The 17,500-nt window shown below is 45.7% G+C and overlaps 1 protein-coding gene across 1 annotated transcript in view; it reads right to left on the reverse strand.

Moving 5' to 3' along the window:
- The window catches only part of LOC123748338 (uncharacterized), a 439,720-nt gene that overhangs the window by 356,313 nt on the left and 65,907 nt on the right, over nucleotides 1-17,500 (reverse strand). The gene's annotated exons all lie outside the window — the stretch shown is intronic.

Consider the following 17,500-nt stretch of genomic DNA (forward strand, 5'->3'; position numbering starts at 1 on the left):
CTGCTTCCTGGGGGTGGAGGTCTGGTCGATGACCGGGCCGCGGGGACACTAAAAAGCCCCGAAATCATCTCAAGATAACCTCAAGATCTCAAGTACATACAAGGTTATTCATCAAGTTTTCATCACTATCACATGAACACAAAAAGAGGCACGCATAAACATGCATGTGTGCATACATACATACATACATACATACATACATACATACATACATACATACATACATACATACATACATACACACACACACACACACACACACACACACACACACTCACACACACTCACTACATAACCCCCCCACATACACACCTCACCACACACACACACGCACACGCTACATACACACCTCCCCCCCACACACACTACACACACGTGTACACACGGGACAATTAAGCTCCCCCTCCCGTATGGAAAAATACTTGCAAACATTACCCAGCGGCTGTTAGACAATGAACTATTGTTTGACTATAATTGCGGGGAGGACCCCGCGAATTCGTCTCCGGGTACGGCACACTCCCGGTAAATAGTCAATAAACTTACCCACCGTGACTGCCACGTCCTACACCTTCCAGATAACGGCTGCCAACAGAACCGTTTGCTCGTGTCCTGGTAACACGTTTGGGTTCTCTAACAGTGGAAGGATACACAAATTTAATTATACACAAAAGACAATACACAAATGCTGTGTACAACCCTGTACACAGCAGCTTTAAATGTACATATGGCAGTCCAATGGGCTCAGGAATCAATTCCTGAATCGATTGAAGGGCAGAGAGGTGCAACCCATCACCTTGCTCCAACTAACAGTAACCCAACAACTTGCTCCAACTAACAGTAACCCATCACCTTGCCCCATCGCTTGAACACCTTGCTAAGTGAGCTTCCTAAAGCTGGTCACAACAGAGCCATTTTCATTACGTACTATTATGAGGTATCCCCCCTTCTCCCCTCCCTCCCTTCTCTGACCTTAACACCGGCAGAGCTGCCAGAGCAACATGATGATGTCCAAGCATTAGGAAGTGTTACAAGAGCAGTGTGATGCCTGACATTAGCTCCAAGATTTGAGTGGCACCCGTCCAAACTATTACCGGACCCACGCGATATCCGGAGCGACTTTCAAACACCCCCTGACATCCACTCATGAATCTATCAAATGTCCACAGCACCGTGTGATAACCTATGTCCTATGGTATCCCCTCACCAGAGCTATAACCCATTTTGGCATTGTTCCCGAAGTGACACGCTACCATCTAGAGTTTATGACCTGAAAACTCCCCACTCGATGATATGGGAGGTGCTCACAGACCTGAGTAACGTGCCACCCTGCCTCTGAGAATGTTCCCAGACCTGATGATATAAATCCTTTATTCTGATATGTTATCTGAGTCGTGTCTTGCACTTTAATTACAAAGAGAAAGTGCTGTAATATTCGGTAATACGTTTATTGCTTGTGATGTGTGTCTATGTATGTATTAACACGATGTACTGAACGGGGTGAGAATAGCTTGAGCTACCTCATCCCTTTGTGTGTATTTTACCTCAATAAACTTTTTTCAATTGAGGGAAGTGAATAAACGGTATAACCACTGGGATCATCGGGAACCGAACGCTGACCTGCAAGAAGCGAGGTCGTCGATACACCGACCAGTCCAAGAGAGTCGTGGGATACGCTTTAGCCCCAGGGGTCATCGTCCTCAAGGCTCTGTCTTCGACAAGATCAGACAACTCAAGAACGGTATGAACACACGTGCCCATCTACATCTAGAGGACAGGAATCTGCCGGGAATTTATCTTAAGATTTAAGAGGAAAGAGCAATACTGAGAAGCCTCAAGCTCCCTTGTGTGGATTATGTTTGAGTGGAGATCATAACCTCCAATATTTACCAGCAATACTCTATCACATATCCTTCTCGCCTGCACTCTAGTGAGTACAGCTGAGAGGCTCTAGGCAGCAAGCATGCCTTGAGGTTTCCTTGAGGTGTTTCCGGGGCTTAGCGTCCCCGCTGCCTTGTCGTCGACCAGGCCTCCTCGTTGCTGGACTGGTCAACCAGGCTGTTGGACGCGCAGCCTGACGTCGTCACTTTCATTTCATGGGTGGATTTGGTTATTTGTTTCCGCATCGTTATTGTGACATATTCTCCGTAAGAGTTTTGTTAGTTTGACAGAGAGACAGTCCATGTACTTCACTACATCAACAATTTCCCCAGCTTAAAATAGAGATATTAGCATACAGAAATATTACAATTTAAAGAGTAGCTTACAGCTACTTGAAACAGTATCATCGTTGTCTTCATTTGGTTATAGACCTCTTGTTATCTGGCAATGTTCATAGAGCCTCTTGATAGCCTGAGGTGCTCTCCAAGAGCCGCTCTAAACTTCACCCTCTAATTGCTTACAGTGTTGCTAGAGCCAGGTCATATCGAGAAGCGCTCCTAGAGCTCAAGGCCCTCACGGCTGCCTGACACTGGAGCCGTGGGGTACCAGAGCCTGGTACCCCCCACCCCTGCATGAGCCTGTCTACTAACAATGATGAAATATCGAGGTTGCTAACATTGCATGACTGGCGTGCGTATCAATTAAGTCCTGCGCTCATAAACGCGGCTTTCGTGCCATCGATTAACAGTCCCTTCCCATCTTTCCTCCCTCCGTTCTTCTCTCCCTCCCACCATTCCACACTCCCTCGTCATCTCAATTAAACCACCATACTCCCCCCGTCTCCCCCAACAAAACAATATGCCCACCATAAAAACACCAACTCCAGTCAACCTATCCCACACAAGGTAAATGTCGAGCATCAGCTGCCGAGAGCGACAGCCGCCGCCCCAGTTGACAATACCTGTAAAAAAAAAGAGCAAAGTAAGGACTTAATCTATAAAAAGAGCGCCGGGGGCTGACGCCTTGGACATGATATATAAAGGAACCCAGTAATGGTCCGGCGAATTACACAGTTTGCAGAATCTACAGCTCAGAGAGGTAAAACTTGGGGAATTTATCGTGGTCGGTATTAAAGTCTAGCAGAGCACGTTAGCCGTGAGCTATCGCCGTCCCGACTATACTTACCGTATTATGAAACCACTCAAGTGAAACCTTCGGCTGGCAGTCGAGAGGACGGGGAAGGTGAGAGGGGAGGGAGGGAAGGAAGGAGAGAGGGGAGAGAAGGTGAGAGAGGATGGAGGGAAGAAGAGAGGGCAGGGAAGGAGCAAGAGAGGGGAGGGAAGGAAAGAGGTGAGGGGAAGAAGGGAGGGGTAGGAAGGAGGGAGAGAGGGGAGGGAAGAAGGAAGAGAGGGGAGGGAAGGAGGAAGAGAGGAGGGAAGGAGGAAGAGAGGGGAGGGGAGGGAAGGAAAGAGGGGAGGGGAAGGAAAGAGGGGTAGGAAGGAGGGAGAGAGGGGAAGGAAGGAGGGAGAGGATGGGGGGAGGGGAAGGAAAGAGGGGTAGGAAGGAGGGAGAGAGGGGAAGGAAGGAGGGAGAGGATGGGGGGAAGGAAGGAAGGTGGGAGAGGGAGAGTGGAGACCGGGCCCCGACACAACTAGTGGAGGCAGCATACCAGTCATGCCAAGCAGGGAAGGTGGGCCAATTCGCACGCGAACACATACGTATGCACGCACGCACGCGCATGCGCCTTCCTTCCATACGTATGCACGTTTTCTATGCACCGGCCTCGACAGGTTAGGTAGACTGCTTGGGTTCGTACGTCTCTGGCAAAGTAAAACAGTTGCACTGTTTACACATTTGTATACGAAGATGCAATAACATGAGGAGCCATGACCACGCCATAAAAGATACTGACGAGACAAGCAACTGTTCATCCAATACAACATCCAGGGATTATACTCACACACTTTTCTCTGTTATCCAACGCAAATCCATTCTGGGTAAGCCGGATGCCAAATGCAGCAGGCAGAATTGTTATATAATTATTACCCTGAATCACGGTAGAATACTTAATTAATGTTTCTGGCTGAGAAAGCTCCGTCCACCTGTAAATTATATTTATTTGTGACTCATGTATCATGATGTGCAAGTTTAATTCAGCAGAAAAAAAAAAAAAAAAAAAAATATATATATATATATATATATATATATATATATATATATATATGTATAATGTATATAGTTCTTCAGGAAGTGGACGAATGTATTCTTATAACTAGCTACCTAAAGCAACCCAAGCCGCAATAAACGTCAACTTAAAAGTAATTTACCAACATTTAATATTTAAACTTTTAAAAAGTACAAATACATCGGACATTTACACTAAAACTGCCATCACGTTCAAAGACACTCACTGCTGACTAATTTCAAACACCATAAAAATACGACAGACAGTTCAAAACACGACTGCCAATCACTGCCAACTTCAACACTGGCAGCTGGCACTCGTTATCCAATTAATCTTTTTTAATCACCAAGCACCACAGAACACGAAGGCATAGTTAGCTCGATCACATGTTACTTGTCTAGCAACAATCTCTGTGCAGTCCTCTTTTCTTGATTTACCACTCCGTAAAAAAATACAACTGCTTAGCTTTTCAAGACGTTAGTGCTCTCTAGAGTGGAGTACTGCTGCACAATGACAGCCTTTCCCCCCTCCCCTTTCAAAGCTGGAGAAATTGCTGACCTGGAGAGCGTGCAGAGATCCTGTACTGTAAGATTCCACTCAGTAAAACATCTAAACTACTGGGACCGACTAAAGAGTCTAAATCTGTATTCTCTTGAGCGCAGGCGGGAGAGATACATAATAATCTATACGTGGAAAATATTGGAGGGGCTGGTCCCAAACGTGCACACAGAAATAACATCACATGAGACCAAAAGACATGGCAGGATGTGCAGAATGAAGAGCAGAAGTGCAACAGGTACTCTGAGAGAGAACTCTAACATCAGAGGCCCGAGACTGTTCAACACGCTTCCACTACACATAAGGGGCATAACTGGCAGACCCCTCACAGTGTTCAAGAGAGAACTTGATAAAAACATCCAAAGGATACCTGATCAACCAGGCTGTGACTCATATGTCAGGCTGCGATCAGCCGCGTCCAACAGCCTGGTTGACTAGCCCAGCAACGATTAGGCCTGGTCAACGACCGGGCCGCGGGGACGCTTAGCCCCGAAAACACCTCAAGGTAACCGCAAGGTAAGCTTACCCAGAGGCGTCCCAACTTAAGCAACCTACCTAACCTTCCGACGCCAATAACCCATTACCTTCAGGAAGCGTCAATATTGCGGTGATTTTAATTTCCGCCTAAACCACCGCAAAACTACGGTGTAGGGTCAATGCGTAAAAAAATAAAAAAGATGAAGTGTTAAGAGGCGAGGTTGAAAGCAGAGAGGAGCTGGCAGCACGGCAGCTGAAGCCCGGACACCCCCAGTCCACACCTCTCAATGATTGATTCACGGCACAAGCCAGTGATTTATTAAGTGTCTGCACGTGTGGGAGGAGGGTGCTTCCAACCATCAATTTCAACTTAAAGACTCAATATGCTGTACTAACACGCATGATACCAAGCGTCTTAGCATCTATATCCTGCATTGTTCATCACCACCTATTTACACCTGCTTCACCTGTCTATACCACGTGTTCAATACGCGCACGCAACAGGTAGGTGTATGTTGGTGGAGGGACTTGAGGCACTCAGCAGGTAGTTGTATGCTGGTGGAGGAACTTGAGGCACTCAGCAGGTAGGTGTATGTTGGTGGAGGGACTTGAGGCACTCAGCAGGTAGGTGTATGCTGGTGGAGGAACTTGAGGCACTCAGCAGGTAGGTGTATGTTGGTGGAGGGACTTGAGGCACTCAGCAGGTAGGTGTATGCTGGTGGAGGGACTTGAGGCACTCAGCAGGTAGGTGTATGCTGGTGGAGGGACTTGAGGCACTCAGCAGGTAGGTGTATGCTGGTGGAGGGACTTGAGGCACTCAGCAGGTAGGTGTATGCTGGTGGAGGGACTTGAGGCACTCAGCAGGTAGGTGTATGCTGGTGGAGGGACTTGAGGCACTCAGCAGGTAGGTGTATGCTGGTGGAGGGACTTGAGGCACTCAGCAGGTAGGTGTGTGCTGGTGGAGGGACTTGAGGCACTCAGCAGGTAGGTGTATGCTGGTGGAGGGACCTGAGGCACCTGAGGCACTCAGCAGGTAGGTGTATGCTGGTGGAGGGACTTGAGGCACTCAGCTGGTAGGTGTATGCTGGTGGAGGGACCTGAGGCACTCAGCTGGTAGGTGTATGCTGGTGGAGGGACCTGAGGCACTCAGCAGGTAAGTGTATGCTGGTGGAGGGACTTGAGGCACTCAGCAGGTAGGTGTATGCTGGTGGAGGAACTTGAAACACTCGACAACAACAAATCACGATTCTCACTAACACCCCAAAACACAAAATATGCCGAATCTAAATCTAGCTGATCCAGTAAATAACTATACAGCTTACATCGTGTACCGTTATTACGTCTTTCTCTTGGGTAAATAATATGCAGCAGTTTTGTGTAAACTTAATTATTTATACCCAAACATTTATGAATACAGCTTGTGAAGCTGAAATTAAAATGAATGTACTAGGAATAGGGGGGGGGGGGGGGGAGTGAAGCAGCTGTAGGTATCTTGAGGTTATCTTGAGATGATTTCGGGGCTTTAGTGTCCCACGGCCCGGTCCTCGACCAGGCCTCCACCCCCAGGAAGCAGCCCGTGACAGCTGACTAACACCCAGGTACCTATTTTACTGCTAGGTAACAGGGGCATAGGGTGAAAGAAACTCTGCCCATTGTTTCTCGCCGGCGCCCGGGATCGAACCCGGGACCACAGGATCACAAGTCCAGTGTTCTGTCCGCTCGGCCGACCGGCTCCCCGGCAGCTTCACAATTCAGGACTCCAAAGAGGTCAAGTGTCATTCAACTGCTTGGTCACTCTCTCTCCTCGGGTCTTGATCCTCTTTGTGGGTTATCGTCAGCTTAAAAGAAATGATCACAAACTGTGTGGGTTCTGGCGTCACGTTACATCACAGACACGAGATGCGAGAGATTGTGGTAGATTGTGGTAGGGGGTGGGACGCCTGTTTGGTGGAGGAAGATGGTGTGGTGGTGGAGGCAGATGATGAGGGGGGTGATAGTGAGGGGATAGTACTTTGGTGTGGTTATCTTGGGTTATCTTGAGATGATTTCGGGGCTTTTTAGTGTCCCCGCGGCCCGGTTCTCGACCAGGCCTCCACCCCCCATGAAGCAGCCCGTGACAGCTGACTAACACCCAGGTACCTATTTTACTGATAGGTAACAGGGGCATAGGGTGAAAGAAACTCTGCCCATTGTTTCTCGCCGGCGCCCGGGATCGAACCCGGGACCACAGGATCACAAGTCCAGCGTGCTGTCCGCTCGGCCGACCGGCTCCCCACCATTACCTCCGGTGGTGGAGGTAATGGTGTAGTGAGATGACACAGGTAGTGATGACTATGATGGCTGAGGTAGAGGTGAAGCGCGGTGGTTGGCAGAGATGATAACTTGAACCATAACCACTATTCTCTTAACCCAAGCCATTAGCCCTATCCTCGCCTTCCTCCCCAAACACCTCACCGAAATATACCCCCCCCCCCCACACCCCCTGTATCACTACCTCACCCACCCCTTCCATAGCCTGACTCACACTCCCCCTTCCCTTACCACGGAAATTATCACTCCCTGCTTGCACCCATTACTTCCTTCCCTACTACCCCTCCCACTCATTACCATCCCACTTCGTCTCCTCCAGGTTCTCCACACCTCATTATTCTCCCTCCCTCCCACACCTCCACAGTATACACTTTCCCCCCTCCATCTCTACTACAATTCATCTTTATTGCTCCTCTCTCTCTCTCTCACCATATTCCCTCCTCTCCACATCTCTTTCCTTCCTGTTCACAACTCACTCGCTCGATCGCTATTCTGTAAGCAATTTGAATTTAAAGGCCGCATTCGCCAGACTGTAAACAAATGGTCAAGCTACGCAATGTGTATAAAACTGCGATCTGGTGAGAGCGGCGGGGTAGAACCCAAAGAGACGGGGAAGAGACGGCAAGAAGAGAGGGGAAAGGGAAGGGAGGAAGAGAGAGGGTGGAAAAGAAATTGGGGAGAGAGAGATTTAGGGGGTGTCTCTCCTTGATATAGGGGGGGGAGAGAGGAAGGGGGAAAAGAGAGGGGGGAAACAGAGAGCAGGGGAAAAAGAGAGGGGGAAAGAGAGGGCAGAAAAGAGAGAGATGGGGTAGGAGAGACTCATTGTGGAACATTTCATTTTAGTTCACGTTATCTATATTTAGATATTGTATGTGGTGAACATGTCTCCTGTGCTCAGCCCTACTGGCCTAAGTTTGGGGCATTTTTTTTTTCTTATTGTGTATGTTCGTGTATTCACGAGTTAAGATGCAACGATGAAAGGTAAACAAATATTACATTTGATTTATTGGACCACCTTAACCACAACACACACTCTATATAGTGAGAAGTTACACACCAGAAGATCTCTCCATTGCTAATGCTATTTTCAATGGACCATTAAAAGACCTGATTTACATAAGTTTGTAGCGTCCTCTATAGTATCTACTCTCATATAAAAATCCCAGTGACGTGTGCGATGGAAGATTTCCCCTAGCACACAAGGTACTTCCCCCCTACACACAAGGTACTACAAGGTACTTCCCCTTACACACAAGGTACTATGGCTTATGCCTTTGTCTATGTTTCATATGAGGATGAGAACAAATATTGAGGCAAGCATAGTACCTTAGGGAACTGTTCACGTGATGGGATTTAACTTGGCTGACACAGTAACCCAGAACACACTGAGTTCTGTTCGTTTAGATGATTTTTAAGTTCCCAGTTAATCTGTTTATTATTTAAAATATAATTTGCAGAATTATCCTTCTCTTGGATTAGAGATTGGTGGTGCAGGTCTATTGCCTATGCTAGTCTGAACGTTGATTAGGTTGTGATAACATCATTTATTTGCAATCATTATGTTGCTCGCCAATTCATCGTTGAGGTTACCTTGCGGTTACCTGGTGATGGTTTCGGGGCTCAACGTCCCCGAGGCCCGGTCCTCGACCAGGCCTTCTCGTTGCTGGACTGGTCAACCAGGCTGTTGTAAAAATAAGGTCTAGCATGTTTTGTAGTTGTTTCTACTCTTTGCCGGTACAAGGCAAATCTGTAAAAGGTTGTGACTTCATTTATACAACTTCCTGGAATTCTCTCAGATATATTTGCTTCATTCTTAGTGTATTGTAAAATGTATTTTTTTCCTTTTAGGTGTCGTAGGTTGAAGTCCCCAAGCAAGATGGATGTTTAAGGACTGGGTTTATAAGGTTTTCTAAGCGGTATTTTATTTCCATTAGTCTTTAAACCGCTCAGGATACTTTGAACAACCAGGCTGTGATTCATATAACAGGCTGCGAGCAGCCGCGTCCAACAGTCTGGTTGACAAGACGACCAACCATGAGGCCTGGTCAGAGACCGGGCCGCGGAGACGTTGATCCTCGGAACCACCATAAGATGGGTACTTTGTACCTACAGGGTAGGTAGGTAGGTAGGTGGCATATACAAGATCAATAATCACATTTAGGATTTTTATTTTGATTGATACCTGGTTGATGAGGTTCTGGGAGTTCTTCTACTCCCCAAGCCCGGCCCCGGGCCAGGCTTGACTTGTGAGAGTTTGGTCCATCAGGCTGTTGCTTGGAGCGACCCGCAGGCCCACATACCCATTATCAGCACTTGCATCATATCATTGAAATTGAAATTAGTTTATTGAGGTAAAATACACACAAATGGAAGAGGTAGCTGAAGCTATTCTCACCCCATTTGTGGTGTTCAGCAGCTCGGCGCAGATGAGTGTGTTTGAAGTAGAGGCTGACCCCACCCTGTTGCCTGTGTTTCCTCTCGCAGCTGAAAAGATTACACTCCTGGAACCATATTTCACTATCACAGTAATCCTTTGTGTGAGTTTCGGTTAGAGTTGCAAACACTGCATCTGCCTCATTTAGGAGGCCAGCTCTAAAATGGACTTTGATTTGCATGTTTTTATACCATGAATGTTGACAAATAGGAATGATGATATCGTATTTGTGACAGGGCCGGGTGTTTTACTTGATATTATCTGTGGTAATAGCTATTATCTATTATTGTGGTTATTGCTATTATCTGTGAGCGGTACCACCGTGATTGTGTCCAATTTAACACTCGTGTCTTCTAACATTCGCGTTGGTGGCAGTCTCTCCACATTCTTTATCATTCTTTTTCTCTCTTTTTTTTTCTCCCTAAAAATTCTCCCTGGTCTGCAGAGTCGCGGCTGTTTTTCACAATGGGTTTGGTTTTATTCGCCTGGTTCCTCTTGCATGAAAAGCTGGCCAGTCTCGAAACATTCTTACTTATTAATCAGCTCTCACAGAGTTCTGGGTGGGAAAAATGTGCAACTTTTGCAACCTGTAGTAAAAATGTTTCTACACTTTCTCGGGTGATTACATTTGCACGGGAGGAGGGAAATACGTGAGTGTACATGTGCAATTTAGCAGCTTACTTCAGGAATACAACACGAGCGAAGAAAGGAACATATGTTGGAGTCATTTTTGTGTCCAGTTGACCAAACTGTCCCTCATTTTGCCTTGTGCGTGTGTGTAATTACCTAAGTATAATTACCTAAGTGTAGTTACAGAATGAGAGCTGCGCTCATATTTGTCCGTCTTTCCAATATTCTTCCTTATATGACGCTTTGAACTACTAATGGTTTTTGTCATGGGAAGTGTGTGTACTCACCTACTGGGGCTTGTAGCACGGAGCTCTAGCTGCTGTTGTTGTTATAGAGTCAGCTACTCGGAACAAGTTCCTAGTAGCTCGGGCTATGGTGAGCCCGTAAATTACTTGGCACAGGAGCGAGGCAAGTAGCACGGGCTATGGTGGGCTCGCAGTGGACTTACCTGGCACGGGAGTGGTGCTGTAACTATCAAGCTCTAGCTCTTGGGCCCCGCTTTTCTAGCCGCCGGTTGTCTAATGCAATGACTCCTGACCTATTTCCTTATCATATCTACTTTTAGAGTTACGAAATTAGTTTGCCTTTACTATAAGGCAATTTATAATCTGCTCCTGTAGTTCATTCCATTCTCCCACAACTCTTATGCTAAAAGACAACTTCCTAACATCTCTATATCCATGTATCAAGGATCAATCCATACCCTCGCGTTCTACTGGTATTCATTATTGAACATTTAATCTTTTTCTAGTCTGTCAATCCCAATAAGTATTTTATCCGTCTCCATCATGTCTCCCCCTCTTTCTCTCTTCCTTTTAGTGTGCTCAGGTTTAGTTCCTTCAGACTCTCGTTGTACCTCATGCCTAGCAATTCTAGGAGGAGTCTCGTTTTAACCGTATGTGTGTGTGTTTACTAGTTGTGTTTTTACGGGGGTTGAGCTTTGCTCTTTCGGCCCGCCTCTCAACTGTCAATCAACTGTTTACTAACTACTTTTTTTTTCCACACCACACACACACACACCCCAGGAACCAGCCCGTGACAGCTGACTAACTCCCAGGTACCTATTTACTGCTAGGTAACAGGGGGCATTAAGGGTGAAAGAAACTTTGCCCATTTGTGTGTGTGTGTGTGTGTACTCACCTAGTTGTACTCACCTAGTTGTGTTTGCGGGGGTTGAGCTCTGGCTCTTTGGTCCCGCCTCTCAACCGTCAATCAACAGGTGTACAGATTCCTGAGCCTATCGGACTCTGTCATATCTACACTTGAAACTGTGTATGGAGTCAGCCTCCACCACATCACTTCCTAATGCATTCCATTTGTCAACCACTCTGACACTAAAAAAGTTCTTTCTAATATCTCTGTGGCTCATTTGGGCACTCAGTTTCCACCTGTGTCCCCTAGTACGTGTGCCCCTTGTGTTAAATAGACTGTCTTTATCTACCCTATCAATCCCCTTCAGAATGTGTGTGTGTGTGTGTGTGTGTGTGTGTGTGTGTGTGTGTGTGTGTGTGTGTATTCACCTATTTGTGCTTTCGGGGGTTGAGCTTTGGCTCTTTGGTCCCGCCTCTCAACTGTCAATCAACTGGTGCACAGATTCCTGAGCCTACTAGGCTCTGTCATATCTACATTTAAAACTGTGTATGGAGTCAGCCTCCACCACATCACTGCCTAGTGCATTCCTTCTGTTAACTACTCTGACACTGAAAAAGTTCTTTCTAACGTCCCTGTGGCTCATGTGGGTACTCAGTTTCCACCTGTGTCCCGTCGGTAGCGTAGTAACAACAAAACACTACCAGTTAAGCTACTACAATTTGCAGCAAGCCCTCATAAAGGCCTCACAACCCGGATGATGAGGTACTACCTATAACACCATTTATACTCTTGAAGACTCCAATCGTTATATTACAGAGAATTCAACACGCTAGAGCCATTGTATCCTTATACAAATTGCAGACAAGAGGCTGCAACCCGCTATTATTATTGATTTTATTGGGAAACGCAAGATTTGTATTCGAAAGGCACATATTTTACCTGCCCAGCTAACCAATAGGCGCACGCATATGAGGGAGGGAATTATCAAGGGAAAGCGCCAAGTCATTATGACTATATAGCACTGGGAAAGGGTCAGGATATGGGATGGGACGGGGGCCTAAATCTGTACTCCCATGAGCGCAGGCGGGAGAGATACATAATAATTTACACGGAAAATAATTGAGGGGCTGGTCCCAAACCTGCACACAGAAATAACACCACATGAGACCAGAAGACATGGCAGGATGTGCAGAATACCCCCGTTGAAAAGCAGAGGTGCAACAGGTACTCTGAGAGAGAACTCTATCAACATCAGAGGCCCGAGACTGTTCAACACGCTTCCACTACACATAAGGGGCATAACTGGCAAACCCCTCACAGTGTTCAAGAGAGAACTGGATAAGCACCTCCAAAGGATACCTGATCAACCAGGCTGTGACTCATACCAGGCTGTTAGACCAGGTATGTTAGACTCAACCATGTATGTTAGACTCAACCAGGCTGTTAGACGCGGCTGCGAGCAGCCGCGTCTAACAGCCTGGTTGATCAGTCCAGCAACCAGGAGGCCTGGTCGACGACCGGGCCGCGGGGACACTAAGCCCCGGAAGCACCTCAAGGTAAGGTAAGGGGTAAAGGAATGGTGTCCAACCACTTAGACGGTCGGGGATTGAACCCTGACTTGCATGAAGCGAGACCGTCGCTCTACCGTTCACTCCAGCAACAAAACCTCCTGTACTGTGTATTGCAGCGATTGCAAACTACTTCTCTTCTCTAAGCACACACAAGCATGTGTGTGATACCTGCTTAATTCAGCAACAATTCAGGAAGGCCACCAAACAGCCTCACATTTACTAATCCCGGAGCTAGTTTTAAAACTCATGCCAACACCATTCTTACCACGCAAAAAAAAAAAAAAGTATCGAGTAATCTCAGGCAATCTAAATGTATTAACTTCATAAATATTCGTTGCCGGCCAACGTTGGAACTCGCTCTCTCCCTGAGTGCGTGTGCGTGTGTGTGTGTGTGTGTGTGTGTGTGTGTGTGTGTGTGTGTGTGTGTGTGTGTGTGTGTGTGTGTGTGCGCGCGCGCGCGTGTGTATGTGCGTGTGTACGCATGGATGTGTTTTTATTAGAATGTATGCTTGAATAAGTGTGCTCGGGTATGTGTATTAGCATTATTAAATGTGAACGAAAAAATTTGATCAATGATTCCAACACAAATCCCCGAGGTTTATTTTACTACTTAATTGGACCCGACGCGTATCGCTAAATGAAGTGTTTCGCTGAGGTTCTTATCAATATCTTCGGAGGCAGATGGAAAGCGAATACATATTAATTTTTAACAGAGGAACAGCATATTCCCTGGAGAATGAGGCCATACCCACTCGAGGTGACTGGGAAATCTTGCCCAGAATTTTCATATTAATATATATATATATATATATATATATATATATATATATATATATTTATATATATATATATATATATATTTATATATTTATATATATATATATATATATATATATATATATATATTTATATATTTATATATTTATATATATATATATATATATATATATATATATATATATATATATATATATACTGCGCCAGAAGCAATGCAGCTGATGTACAGGATCCCTTAACCACTCGACCAACACGACTGGACAAAAGAGGATGGTAGCCGAGGCTAATTCCCCATCCCCCCGCCGGCACTCTGTTGGTAATCTTGGGCATGGTATTTTATCAAATCACCTCATTCTTTGGGGCACACGTGAGGAACACAAATGCGAACAAGCCTGAACGGTCTCCAGGCATATATGCAACTGAAAACTCACATCCCAGAAGTGTGTTGGTCAAGTGATTAAGGGATCCTGCACATCAGTTGCATTGCTTCTGGCAGTATGGGTTCGAGTCACTTCTGGGGTGTGAGTTTTCAGTTATATATATATATATATATATATATATATATATATATATATATATATATATATATATATATATATATATATATATATATATATATTATATATTTTATATATATATATATATATATATATATATGTCGTACCTAGTAGCCAGAACGCACTCATCAGCCTACTATTCAAGGCCCGATTTGCCTAATAAGCCAAGTTTTCATGAATTAATTGTTTTTCGAGTACCTAACCTACCTAACCTAACCTAACTTTTCCGGCTACCTAACCTAACCTAACCTATAAAGATAGGTTAGATTAGGTTAGGTAGGGTTGGTTAGGTTCGGTCATATATCTACGTTAATTTTAACTCCAATAAAAAAATTGACCTCATACATAATGAAATGGGTAGCTTTATCATTTCATAAGAAAAAAATTAGAGAAAATATATTAATTCAGGAAAACTTGGCTTATTAGGCAAATTTGGCTTTGCATACTAGGCTGAGAAGTGCGTTCTGGCTACTAGGTACGACATATATATATATATATATATATATATATATATATATATATATATATATATATATATATACACTGCCAACAGTCTTTCTTGCAGACATACGTTATTGAATATGCCAGAAAGGGTGAGATCAATGATTCTAGCACGAATCTTATCCATTTTTCTGATGCTTCTTCACACATGCAAAGGAAGTTGAAGAATTAACTCGACAAAGTTCAATTTACAGTTTAATTATGGCCTGACAATGAGACATACGTTCCGTTGACACTTGTCACCGTTTACAAAGGTAACGTACAAGTGATTACATTTTTAGAGCAGCCAAATATATCACCGAGGGTGAGGATACCTGATCAACCAGGCTGTGATTCATACGTCAGGCTGCGAGCAGCCGCGTCCAACAGCCAGGTTGACCAGCCCAGCAACCAGGAGGAGGTTGTTAAATAGCAACCCGCGCTTAATAACAAAATATAACAGCTGCTGGACATTTGTTAAATATTCATATTGTTCCTCACGGATCATTTCAGATCACTGACAGACGGACAAACGTAAAGATGAACATCAATTCTCAAATCCCACGAGGCCAAAAAAAGGGGGGATTAAGAGGAACGAACTGTCAGCCTTGACAAATAAATCCCTTAAAATAGTTCTCGGAGCGGTCACCGGAACGCAAGGGGGCACACACACACACACACACACACACACACACACACACACACACACACACACACACACACACACACACACACACACACACACTCTCACACACACACACACACACACACGTATGGGGCCTCGTAGCCTGGTGGATAGCGCGCAGGACTCGTAATTCTGTGGCGCGGGTTCGATTCCCGCACGAGGCAGAAACAAATGGGCAAAGTTTCTTTCACCCTAAGTGCCCCTGTTATCTAGCAGTAAATAGGTACCTGGGAGTTAGTCAGCTGTCACGGGCTGCTTCCTGGGGTGTGTGTGTGTGTGTGTGTGGTGTGGAAAAAAAAAGTAGTTAGTAAAACAGTTGATTGACAGTTGAGAGGCGGGCCGAAAGAGCAAAGCTCAACCCCCGCAAAAAACACAACTAGTAAACACAACTAGTAAACACACACACTCACACACACACACACTCACACACACTCTCACACACACACACACTCACACACACTCTCACACACACACACACACACACACACACACACACACACACACACACACACACACACACACACACACACACACTCTCACACACACACACACACACACACACACACACACACACACACACACACACACACACACACACACACACACACACACACTAACGGTACAACATTTACAAAACCCAAATGACATAATCTCCTGAGGGGACGCCCACACCAGTGGGGATGTGTCAGTTTCCATAAAACCTCCCGCAATACCAGTTCATGTTTCTACACTCAGAATAACACAGTGTATCTTTAGCACTCTGGGGAAGGCAAAGGAGAGAGAGGGAGGAGATAGTATAGAGAGGAGAGAGCTGAGGCAGAAGACAGGAAGAGAGAGGAGATAGTATGGAGAGGAGAGAGAGCTGAGACAGAAGACAGGAAGAGAGAGAGAGGAAAGAGCTGAGACAGAAGACAGGAAGAGAGAGGAGATAGTATAGAGAGGAGAGAGCTGAGGCAGAAGACAGGAAGAGAGAGGAGATAGTAAAGAGAGGAGAGAGCTGAGGCAGAAGACAGGAAGAGAGAGGAGATAGTATAGAGAGGAGAGAGCTGAGGCAGAAGACAGGAAGAGAGAGGAGATAGTATAGAGAGGAGAGAGCTGAGGCAGAAGACAGGAAGTGAGAGAGAGGAGATAGTATAGAGAGGAGAGAGCTGAGGCAGAAGACAGGAAGTGAGAGAGGAGATAGTATGGAGAGGAGAGAGAGCTGAGGCAGAAGACAGGAAGAGACAGTGAGAGAGGAAGAGAGCTGCCACGGCTCAGGTCCACTGCGGTTCCCACCTATAATTAGATTATCTACAGATTACTGGGTAACTTGCTTCTGCAGTGAGTGCTCTTTGCTCTCTGTCTCTCACACGGCCGAGTGGATTGCGCTCTGGGGTCGTAGTTCTAAGGTCCCGGGTTCAATTCCAGGCCGAAGCAAAAACAAATGTTTTCTAAAGGAAGTGTAGGATTAATTAACCGGGCTGTGTGTGGTGAGCACGTGGGCCTGCGGGCCGCTCCAAGCAACAGCCTGGTGGGCCAAGCTGTCACGTCAAGCCTGGCCTCAGGCCGGGCTTGGGGAGTAGAAGAACTTCCAGAACCCCATCAAGCAGGTATTAAACTCGTTAAATGTAGAGTTTCTTTCACCTGATGCACTGCTCATCTAGCAGTAAATAGGTACCTGAGAGACAACTGCTACAAAAGAAAATATATGCAGTACAGTAGATATGACTATATGTAGTACAGTAGATATGACAGAGGAAATTAGGTCTTGAGTCAGTACATTAGACAACCGACGGTTAGAAAGGCGAAGTCCAAGAGTTAAAGCTCGATTCTGCCGGCACAAGTAGTAAATACACACACAGGAACCTGTACACCAATTGATTATAT

This window comes from Procambarus clarkii, chromosome 10 (genome assembly GCF_040958095.1).
Source record: "Procambarus clarkii isolate CNS0578487 chromosome 10, FALCON_Pclarkii_2.0, whole genome shotgun sequence".
NCBI lineage: Eukaryota > Metazoa > Arthropoda > Malacostraca > Decapoda > Cambaridae > Procambarus > Procambarus clarkii.